The following is a 12500-nucleotide window of genomic DNA, read 5'->3' on the forward strand; positions in this document are numbered from 1 at the left end:
AGACTCCCCACCTACGTGTTTGGCAGATGGTTAATGAACCCTTGAAACGGTAAGAAATGGCTACCATGGTGTGCAAAGCCTCTAATTTTAGAAAAAAGATACAAGGCCTTTCCTTTCCAAAAGACTCACCCCCTCGCTCCGAACCGCGTCATAACAATTTCAAAGGCAAAGATAGTTACCATGAACTACCCACAATATGTCGGGTTTACCATCCAAGAACTGGCAAAATATAATCTTTACAAGTTTTATTATAAAGTGTTAAAGTCCATCTATGGAGAGAGGGTAAAGCTGTTACCCCGACACCAACTGCTATATTCTCTCTGTTGAGACATCCATAAAGATTTTTCAATGTCTCCTGAAAGAGTGGCTGGACAATTCGGGGAGGCGAGAGAGGAGGAGAAGGAGATGGAGAAGGAGGACTAGGAGATGGAGGAGAGGAGAAGGAGAATGCGGCAGCAACGATGGCGGCGACGGCGATACGCCAAAGATCAAATCATTTTTGGAAGAGACGGCTCCCTCCTGTTTCCACTCGTTTTCCAATTCTTGCACATTAATACTAGCGCATTCTCGAGGAAGGGCGGGAAAACCACGCCGACGGTAGCGGTGATGATGAAGTATAAATTGATTGTTGTAAATGTAGTGTGCCTGCTGCTATTTATTCTAGCTTTATTATGTATCATTAACATAAGAAAAATGTAAACTCTGCATAACATTGCTATTTAAAACTGTATAGTTATTTATTTTCCAGTCTGTATAGTGCTACTAATAAAAGAGACTTAATCTGCATGCCATTATCTTATCTACGACCTTCACCATGGTCGACGCTAATGACCTTTAGCTGTTGATCTCTCTATCTGGATATAGATCCAAACGAACACTAGACAAAACCGAGCGACCGCATTTTAAATATATTGGACGATCGTTTTATAGAAGCAACTAACAACCAAATAGTGAGTAATGCATTCGCAGAGAGACGCTATGAAAACACGTCGGTTATATTGGTTGTTCAAAACGTGTTTATGAACGGGAAACACAGCCAAAACATATCGCTTAAACACCTCTCATTTATTTATCAAAACCTCGGACCTCGGACAGATTAAATGCCTGGGCAGGCAAATTTACGGCAAGGATGAAGTCAAGCGATTTTTAGTCTTGTATAAAAGAGCTGTTCTTATAAGACCTCCCAGCTATTTACTTGTGGACCTTGGGTGTGAAACTCCTGAGAAGCTTAAATTTTCCATATCAAACTGTCTATCAATGGTAATCTGCAACAATTCGATGCAAGTCCTCTGTGACTTGTATGAAAACTATTAACAACCTGGCGGTCTGGGCAGCATACAGTCACTTTTAAATGCTGCCCAAGAGCGTCTGGGGAAGAATAATAAAGAATAATTGTCAACTCAACATGCGTATACTCTTCACAAACAAATAAGCTAAAAGTTCTATATGCACAATCAATCAAGGCAAAACGACAAGACACATTTGTTAGTTTGCGTGGACGTGTTTAGTCGTTACATGCCAGTAAGAACTTAGGTACTGCGATCTGCATTGGATACCGACGATGCTAGAGGCTTAACTCACCTGTTCACCAACGCAGGGCGGGAATTTGTGAGCGCACTCGAGAGAAGTAAAGGCGAGCATTGCAGAACGACGTATAACAACACTTAAGGAACGCATCTATAAATACTTAACCCTTAAAAATACACTACGATATATCAATGCACTTCAGGACATAGCAGGAGCCAACAACGAGCGTGCGCACTCGGGTTTGAAAGCCTGTGGAGGTGCATCGTCATTCTACATCAGCGCAGTGACAACGGCTCTTCCGACAGATGTACGGCCCATCGTTGAATGGAACTATAAAAAAGGATGTTCAACAGCCAGCAGTCAGAATCTATGAGTAGGGGATACTGTGCATATCACACGGTATCTTCAATTTGCGGCTCTGCAAAGAATGACACTCAAACTAAATTGTCAACTCCTTCGCTAGAACACTTGCTGGGAATTTTTTTCAAAGATTCTCAACAGATTATGCTAAATCTCTCCTAGAATTTTATCGGCAACATGCTCAGATACGTTGGGATGAGCTAGGACAGATACAGTCACATTCTCTGGGTTTGAATGTACTCGATGTTATTAACTACATGCTATATTCGTCTTGGTCCTCGTTTTCTCTCTGAGAAAAGGAATTATTAAGACTATTGCTCAACTTTGCTCTGATACCTCTCGACTATGTGCGTAACCCGATGGCCAAACGATTTCTCATGGGAGGAGTTCATATGGCAGGAGGAAGCATGGAATAGTTTACCTCTAAAACCCAAGGAGAAAAATGCGTTGGAACCTTTATTAATGCTCTCTAGATTAGATAAAACTTGCATCAGTTGGGCTAGCATAAGCGAAAACGACAATGGAACGTCGTTCCGTCCTCTATGATTATAAATTAACGAGAAGGCAAGGAGCGCAGCAAATATCATGTATGCAAGAACGTCTTAGTTTAGGGCGATTTTTGAACGACCGAAAGCATTGTTAAACCTTTTCGAGGGGTGACTTTAAGCGTTATTGGCGTAAATAATACCTACGATCAGTATCGAAGAGGGGCGGGGTCGTTTTCCTTTCTTGGTAATATAGGCAAGAGGTTAATTTCCTTCATTTCAAAACTTGATAAGCCTGCACTCCTTGACGACCAGAGAGAGGGAAAGCCCAGTCCAAAGTCTTCTATGAAGAGAAGAGTTGTGGTGTAGTGAGCTGACGCCTCAGCTTCCTACTTGCCGCTCTCGCCCCTGTGTCAGGCTGCATAAGACTTCATAACATCCATCCCCCCTCCTCCCCCGACAATCCTTGGCGCCTGGCCGTGGTGAACAAACGAAAAATAGATGGCGCAGAAGGCGATGCTGCAGAGGACCTGCCTGCAGGAGACGCTGAAGAACAAACGAGAACTCCTTGGATGGCCCTTACTGAGAAGGAAGATGGCGTAATCTACTAAGCAGACGTTTGGCCCTTAAACGCTTGAAATAGCGGCCGAAATACGAATTTCCGTAAGCTGGCGACAGAAAACGGAAAACAGTTGTTTGGCGCCAGAGCCTGGTTGGCTAGCCAGCGTAATTTTATTTCCTTCTATATTTAAAATCATGTATATATTTTACGTTCTTTTTATTATTATAAGAAATCTCATGTATTTTTTATTAAAGACCTCCGAAACAAATAAAAAATAAAATGAGCAATCCCAAAATAGATAAAATAAAAGCTGTAACGTCTCGAAGAACAGACGACAATCTTAAGAACAACGAGTCTTGCTGCGCAGACTCCGAATAAACGAACTTGGCGCACGACCTTGTTCGCATAAAAGGTCGGGTCAACGACCTTGTAAGGGAGTTGCGAATTACCTTGGCTCAGTGACTTACGCTCGGTCTTTCCTTCAGAAAGCCGACGTTTTTAACGGATTTTTTTATTTTTGATTTTTACTCTACGGAGGATTTACGGAGCTGAGGAATTACAGCATTTTTTAAAGGTATTGTTTATCTGTTTTTATTAAGATTGCTCTTTTCGTGGAGGTTTTTATTTTGTGGTTTACTCTATAATGGCTTGAGAATAATAATACGTTAACGAACTGGCTTTTATTTTTATTTCATCACATTTTTATTACTTCTTTTTACTAGTAAGTTGATGAATTCAACTTTATGATCTTTATATTCCACTGAACTTGTGGAACATGCTAGTATGGTGGTATCTCTACTCTCGCTTAACGAGAGTACAGGGACTATGCAACACGCTAATCAGGCCTTTCCTTCGGTCAGGTTAGATAGATATAGCTTTGGCCATGACACAGAAAGCTAATTCCGCTACCACATGATAAATTCTAACCTGCCCGTGGTACCGAACCCTCAATATACTTTTGTGCCGAAACAGGAAGCACGAGATTCCTTCTCACATGCTCCTACGGCCCGTCCAGGGACTCAGCCTCCCCCTACAGGACGTAAATGGTTGGCAGCGTCGGGATTGAAAAGTCTGTTTTTGCGAAGCCTGTTGGCTGCGTAATCTTGTGTTGTGTGTTGTTGATCTAATGTATTATGTCCTTGGTGTTTTAAGAGATTTCGCCATACAACCTGAAAGCTAAACGTGTTAAAGACTGGCTTAAAGTAATATTTTAATTAAAGTGTATTTTGAAAGTAAAGTAATTACTGCGAAACAATTAGTTTTCGTACTTTATCATTTAATTTTACTACAGTGTTTCTTGTGGATTTCGGTTTTGGTATTTACCAGTTTTTACCTTTTAACTTTCGGATAAGTATTTTGTGTACATTTTACATTTACTTTTTTTGTTCGTGTGTATTACGTACTGAATTTTCTTGTTTAATTGGTACTGATGTTTATCGAAAGGGAGGTGTATAGGTTACCGCTTTTGGTTGTTGTATTCTTCTGACTTTAATCATGGTGAAGCTCAGGAAAAGGAAGGCGCAGATATCTGACCTTGATGAAGAGATAACGCTGGTAGATGAGGTCACTGAATTAAGGGGGATGCTCAAAGAGTTGTCGAGTCAAATGGCACGCCTTGACAGGCAGAGGGAGAAAGATCGTGAGGAGATGAAAGCAATGCTGGAGAAGTTAACATTAAATTCAAATACCGAGGCTAATGCTGGTTCTCCAGAGCCACAGGGTGCCACGGCACTCTCTCCTGCTAACATGTTACCCTCAACAGGAGCTGTTCCTAAGAGAACCGAGCCTAGAGCACCAGTTAGGGAGTTTTCTCCTCCGGCATTAACACCAGCAACTCCTCATTTTCCTCAGTCTCGTTTTGTGCAGGAAAATACTGGACCCTTATCCAGTAGACCACAGGTGGCACCTCGTACTCTTTTTACACCTCCTGTAGCTCAGCCACATACCGCCCCACAGCCAACTTATGTTGTAGTGTCTGATCGTGATGGTATCACGAAGTTTAGAGCTGAAGCCCCTGCCTCTCAGCCACTTCGGAGAAACCAGGAAGTGGAGGGATGGCTTAGGCAGCTGGAGAATACCGTTAAGCCAGCTACTGATGAGGCATTAATTCGTGCTGCAAAGGCACACTGTCGAGGTCAGGCAGATGTGATCATCAACTCACCCATTTTTGATGATATTTATACATGGGCTGAGTTTCGCCAAAAGATACGGCAGAAGTTCAGAGGGACATGCTCTGCCTCTGACTTCTTTGCTCTTTTGTATGAGGTACGCATGATGGCAGGTCAGGCACCCTTAGATTTTCATACCACTCTTGAGGGGATGGTCTATCAGGGTTATCGGGACCATCGGGAAGCAGTTGGAAACCCTGAAGAATTGGTACGAAGGGTCTTCCTCCAAGGATTGCCTGGTTGGCTGAGGGAATTGCTTGCCTTAAAGGAAGGTGATTCTGTCCAATCACTAGTGGAAACTGCACAAAGACTGTGGAATGCTCGAGTGGGCATTAAGAATGATGATGAACCACCTAAGCTCCCTGCAGCACCTCGCAGAGGAGAGATTTCAGAAATCTCACGAGTTCCACCTCGTCCAGTCCGTCGGAGAGATCAGCATTCTGTTCTAGTTCGCTGGGGGTGTCGGCGAGAAGGACATTTCCGTAGAGAGTGTCCCTTTCAGAACATCCAGAGTGGAGATGGTCCAGTCATCTCTGGGTATCGGAGGAGCCAAAACAAGGTTCACTTCAGAGGACCACACGAGTATACCCGCAGGCAGACAACCGTTGATCGAGGCTGCGGTCCAGACAGTGACCTCGAATAATGAAATTATTGCACAAGGACCTTGTGGGAGGCCCCTTGTAAAGATACGTGTCCATGGAGTACCTATGACAGCTTTTATAGACTCAGGGTCTGAGGTCACACTCTTAAAGATCGAAGGAACTAAGTCAATAACCCCAAAGAGAATCCATCACCAGGTTCGTGGACTTCGTGGAGTGTCAGGTCGACTCTTTGAAGCCACCTCTGAGTGGGATGTAGAAATTTCCTTAGGAAATGGTAGGAAGATACGGCGGTGTCATCACAGGGTGTGTGTGGTGGAAGGCGTCGACTTTCCAGGGAACATCCTGATTGGGATGGATTTTCTTAGGAGGTTTTGCTACAGATTAGTACATAAGTCTGTTCCTCAAAAGGCTTATCTGAGACTTGGAGGAGTGACCCTTCCTATTACTTACACTGATGGGTGTACATTAGGTATTTCCGGCATATCAGAGTTTATTCCACCTGAACATAGCCAAAGGCTTGCCATAAGAAGGACCACACAATGCCCTTCTCGCAGTGGACGATACATCCCTGTGACTGTTCCTGAAGCTTTTAACCATAAGGAGGTCATTATTGAAGGAGCTACAGATAAGATAATTGTCCCTCGGACAGTAGTTATACCTAAAGATGGTGTAGCATCTGTGTGGGTGGTAAATGGAGGAACACGTCCAGTACACCTACAGAATGGCACACACGTAGCAACTGGTCAAGTGTGCACAGTGATCGAGTTCGATCGCGTATCTAAAGAGCCCAGTCTTGTGGGACAGGCTCAAGAGGAACGGATGAGTGAAGATTCATCTGAACCCAAACTAGATGATGACGATATACCCGATCCCCATTTTAGTTTTGATAAGGAAGATGACTTTGATATAGCTTATGGGCAGTTGGATTTTGGGTATAATGATAATGATTTTATTGTGTTCCCGGAAATCAGCTTAGATGATCCTCCTGAGGTGTCGATGCTGACAACATCAGGAGATGAGGTTAAAGCTGGACCCCGTTTAAGTCATTTGCCTGATAAACAACATCAAGATATACTTTCTTTATTAGCTAATTATCCCAGGTTGTTCAGTGGGGACAAATTCACAATTGGTACTGTACCAGGAATTCAGCATCACATTCCTCCACACGGGACTAAACCTCTCTGCACACGCCAATGGCGTTTACCTGAGGCAGTCAAGCAGCAGATCAGACAGGAGTGTGATGCCATGCTTGAGGCTGGTGTTATCGAGCCTAGTACTTCACCTTGGCTCTCTCCTGTTGTCCTTGTCAAGAAGGACGGCACAGTACGATTTTGTGTTGACTATAGACAACTTAACTCTGTAACTATAGCAGACACTTATCCCTTACCGAGGATTGATGAGTTAATTGATGAAGTAAGGGACACTGCAGTTTTTTCCTTGCTGGACAGTCGAAGTGCCTACTGGAGCATCCCAGTGGCACCTGAGGATAGGCCTAAGACTGCCTTCAGTGATGGCTACCGCCTCTTCCAATGGCGTCGTATGCCTTTTGGGCTCTCCACCGCCCCAACTACCTTTCAGAGAACCATGAATGCTGTACTTAGTCCAGTCTTGGGTAGACATACTTTAGCATATCTGGATGACATTGTTATCTACAGTAAAACCTTTGAAGAACACCTTCACCATCTTAAAGAAACCTTAGACATCCTTGACTGTGCTGGTTTTAAACTCAATGCTAGCAAGTGTGAGTTTGTTGTTCAAAATTTCCGATTCCTAGGCTTCCGCATCACTCCAGATGGGATCTTACCAGATCCAGACAAAGTACGAGCCATCTCGGAGATGCTCCCTCCAAAGACAGTTAGAGGTGTGCGGAGATTTTTAGGAGCCTCTGGATTTTTCCGTAAACATGTCCCCAATTATGCTAAGATGGCCTATCCACTAACACAACTTATCAAAAAGGAGCAAAGATTTAAGTGGACTAAAGAATGTCAAGAGGCATTCCAGGCACTCAAGGATGCTTTAATTAATGCACCAATATTGCAGAAGCCCAACTTTGAGCTGCCATTTGAAATCCATACGGATGCATCCCAAGTTGCCATAGGGGGATGTCTAATGCAAAGGCAAGGTCAGAGCCCACCACATGCTATAGCTTATTTCAGCCGGAAGCTGCGAGGCCCTGAAACCAGATACTCTGCCACTGATGCTGAGGCTCTTGCAGTTGTTGAGAGTGTCAGAGCTTTTGATCCTTATGTTTTTGGTCACAAGTTCACAGTATATACTGACCACAGACCTTTGTGCTTCGTATTTACAAAGACAACAAAGTCCCCACGAATGTCCAGATGGGCTTATGAACTCTCGGGTTATTCATTCAGGATATTGTACAAACCTGGTACGTCCCACCATGTACCAGATATGCTGAGTCGAAATGTAAGTTCCATTTGTATGTCTAATCCTGACCCAAAAACAATGCGTTCAGAGCAACTAAAAGATCCAATGTGGCATGACATTGTGGCATTCTTGGAAGAGAAAGCTACTCCTCAGAGGAAGTCTCCACTCCCTCTAGATGAGTTTGAACTTCAGAACGGCGTTCTTTATCATGTAAGAACTCTGCCTGACAGAATTGTCAGTCAGCTTGTTGTCCCAAGGCAGCTTCGCAGAAGCGCTATAAAGCTAGCACACTCATCACCCTTAGCTGCTCATCCTGGAGTATATAGGACCTTTGTTAAATTGAAGGACATGTTTTACTTTCCAAATATGCTTCGGGATGTAAAAGAATATGTGGCTGCATGTGAGGCATGCCAGCGGCGTAAGGGCAGCCCAAGTAAAGCTCCTTTAGCAAAGGCACCAGATATATCAGTGCCTCTAGAGAAAGTGAGTGCTGACCTCATTGAGTTGGGGATATCTCAAGCAGGCTATAGATATTGCTTGACAATTGTGGATCATTTGACTCGCTATGTCCAGATTATTCCTCTTAAGGCTAAGGATGCGGGTTCGGTGGCTGATGCCATGTTTAAAGAATTTATTTCTGTGTTTGGTCCTCCTCGCCTCATACAAACAGACGGAGGATCTGAGTTTAACAACCGTCTGTTCAAAGAATGTTGCCGATTGTTACAGATACAGACCACTCTAACTACCGCTTATCATCCTCAAGCAAACGGGATGATAGAACGAACAAACAGGGTTGTTAAAGATGCTATTGCATCTCTTGCAAACACAGCACCGGGTATGTGGGAACAGCTGATCCCTCAAGTGAGACTAGCTCTTAATAGTGCAATCCACCGGAGTACAGGAGACCAACCTTTGTATCTGATGACTGGCCATCATGGCCACTTTCCAGTTGGTCTCACAAATGACCTAGTTTATAACTCGGAAGCATCCAGATCTTTCCATAAAGCCCTTAAGATAGCTCGTCAGGTAGCACTTGAGACGACAAAGACAGCAAGGGAGAGATGGAAGAGAGACTATGACAGACAAGCGGCAACAGCAAAACCTCTTGAGGAAGGGCACCTTGTACTTTATAAGAACCGTGTACAGAAACACGGACCTGATAAGTTGCTGAACCCACGATGGGCAGGTCCAGCACGTATTAAAAAGAAGATTGGTCCTGTAACTTTCTTGTTAAAGATGTCTCACGTCCATTTACCGAGAGACAGTGTCATATAAATGATATCAAATCGTTTCAGGTCTTGGGTGAAGTTACTTCCCTGACCTTTACAATGAATATGGTCCAGACTATGTGGATCCACTGCTAGATGATGAGGCTGAGCCAGGAGTGATGCTGCTTGCATCCTGCCTGGTCAGTCCGAAGTGATTATATGTACATATGTTTATCATCCCTTTTTATTTTTGTATATATGTTTTTATTGTTTTAAGTACTTTTATGTTTAAGTTAATCTTAATCCTTATGGTGAATTATTACACCAGTCACCTGCCATTCTTTGCCAGTCTGAATTCTTTGTAACAAGCCATTCTATCCTCCCTCAGTTTTACCAAGCAATCTTAATAAACCTGGATGAGCAATACGGTTTCGTATTTAATGTCATATTTGAACTCTTAAAGTAATAAATGAGCCAGCGCAACTCAAGGGGATTGGGAAGGGATTTTCTTTCTGTTGTCAGATTGTAGCCATGGATTACACCCTGACCCATGCCTGTGATGTCCTGTGGTTCGAGAGACTCGTGGTGAACCGTGAAGCCTTAGCAGAGGACACTGAGATTTTGCACTGAGATCTACAGGAGATGAACTGTCGGTTCCTGAGAGCAGTGCTGAGTCGCCTTGGACATTACCCCGTTAGAGGATGAGGAGGAGGACCTGCCGGACTCATGGATGGCCCTATCACACCCATGGGACGATGCAGAGAGAGCAGAAGGTCATCAACCTGGACTATCGGGAGGACTTCTCAGCCACCGTTGGGAAGGAGGGTCAGGACGAGCTTCGTCACGTCGTTTCAAGATGCCCCTGTGACCTGCTGAGTGGACCCAGAGACGACCTAGTAGAGGACGTGGGAAAGACTTGACAGGAGGAGCAGTTGGACCTCGAGGGCCAGCTAGTTGAGACGTCGTGGACTTCGCTCTACTGGGTGGGGGAGGGGTTGTAGTGAGCTGACGCCTCAGCTTCCTACTTGCCGCTCTCGCCCCTGTGTCAGGCTGCATAAGACTTCATAACATCCATCCCCCCTCCTCCCCCGACAATCCTTGGCGCCTGGCCGTGGTGAACAAACGAAAAATAGATGGCGCAGAAGGCGATGCTGCAGAGGACCTGCCTGCAGGAGACGCTGAAGAACAAACGAGAACTCCTTGGATGGCCCTTACTGAGAAGGAAGATGGCGTAATCTACTAAGCAGACGTTTGGCCCTTAAACGCTTGAAATAGCGGCCGAAATACGAATTTCCGTAAGCTGGCGACAGAAAACGGAAAACAGTTGTTTGGCGCCAGAGCCTGGTTGGCTAGCCAGCGTAATTTTATTTCCTTCTATATTTAAAATCATGTATATATTTTACGTTCTTTTTATTATTATAAGAAATCTCATGTATTTTTTATTAAAGACCTCCGAAACAAATAAAAAATAAAATGAGCAATCCCAAAATAGATAAAATAAAAGCTGTAACGTCTCGAAGAACAGACGACAATCTTAAGAACAACGAGTCTTGCTGCGCAGACTCCGAATAAACGAACTTGGCGCACGACCTTGTTCGCATAAAAGGTCGGGTCAACGACCTTGTAAAGGAGTTGCGAATTACCTTGGCTCAGTGACTTACGCTCGGTCTTTCCTTCAGAAAGCTGACGTTTTTAACGGATTTTTTTATTTTGGATTTTTACTCTACGGAGGATTTACGGAGCTGAGGACTTACAGCATTTTTTTAAAAGGTATTGTTTATCTGTTTTTATTAAGATTGTTCTTTTTCGTGGAGGTTTTATTTGTGGTTTACTCTATATGGCTTGAGAATAATAATACGTTAACGAACTGGCTTTTATTTTTATTTCATCACATTTTTATTACTTCTTTTTACTAGTAAGTTGATGAATTCAACTTTATGATCTTTATATTCCACTGAACTTGTGGAACATGCTAGTATGGTGGTATCTCTACTCTCGCTTAACGAGAGTACAGGGACTATGCAACACGCTAATCAGGCCTTTCCTTCGGTCAGGTTAGATAGATATAGCTTTGGCCATGACACAGAAAGCTAATTCCGCTACCACATGATAAATTCTAACCTGCCCGTGGTACCGAACCCTCAATATACTTTTGTGCCGAAACAGGAAGCACGAGATTCCTTCTCACATGCTCCTACGGCCCGTCCAGGGACTCAGCCTCCCCCTACAGTGGGGGCTATCGAGCAGGTGGGCGCCGAAGCGATGAGCGGGGGAGGAGGGGGAGTGCCCAGAAAACGAAAGAGAGTAAAGAGGTTAAAGATTCTCCCGAGTTGTTCGAGCAATAAAAAATATATATATTTTCCCTGGCATAGTCAGTTATAATCTTAACAGTGCTAAAATGAAAACACGTCTTTGAGTATTGCTTTCATTGATAAATAATAGTTTTTGTTGTGGTTTATTTGCTTAAAGGGTTAGTGATGGTTTCACGATGTAAATATGCTGATGAGTGATTGTGTGTGAGAGGATTTGGGTGGTCGAGCCATTTGCTTATCCTCGTCGACGGTTCACGAGCCCGAAACAAGTGACGTCGGCGACCACGACAGCACGACCTGCCACTTGGCTCCGATCTCTACACCTGTTCACTTCATGTAAATAGATTACTTATGCTTCCTAGAATTCATGAACCGTTTTTTATAAGAAATCAATTTTATTGAAGACACTAAAATTACCCATAGTGAAGAGTATGTGACAAGTGATACTTTAATATTGATTTCTTTATTTTCAGTCTCCATAAATGATTATTTGCAATAAGTCTTACACAGACACTGCCCTTATCAGGTCACTCATGCCTCATGTGGGTATAAGCAGTGCGCATCTGTTCGTGGGTGCAGGCCAATACTGAGTGCCCGATCTCCAATCTTCAGTATATTCTCAAGAAGCTATGGATCAGAAATCCTGTGTATTTTCTTTGCGTATATTTAAGGAATAAGGCTGCTTTTTCTCCAGAAAATCCTATTTTCGTTTTGTGTATTTGTACATGTGTATTTTATTTCTTTGAGTAATACAGTGAACAAACTGTTGAATATTTATATATATATATATATATATATATATATATATATATATATATATATATATATATATATATAATTTTTTTTTTTTTTTTTTTTTTTTTTTTTTTTTTTTTTTTTATACCTCGATTA

General features: G+C 43.1%; 1 long non-coding RNA gene across 1 annotated transcript in view; it reads left to right on the forward strand.

The window, feature by feature from the left end:
* The first annotated feature begins 11658 nt into the window (after positions 1-11658).
* The window catches only part of LOC119584466, a 1785-nt gene continuing 943 nt past the window's right edge, over positions 11659-12500 (forward strand). The window contains exon 1 of the long non-coding RNA XR_005229820.1: positions 11659-11945. This is a non-coding gene — a long non-coding RNA (uncharacterized LOC119584466). The remainder of the gene's footprint in view (positions 11946-12500) is intronic.

Source organism: Penaeus monodon, chromosome 18, assembly GCF_015228065.2.
Source record: "Penaeus monodon isolate SGIC_2016 chromosome 18, NSTDA_Pmon_1, whole genome shotgun sequence".
Classification (NCBI taxonomy): domain Eukaryota; kingdom Metazoa; phylum Arthropoda; class Malacostraca; order Decapoda; family Penaeidae; genus Penaeus; species Penaeus monodon.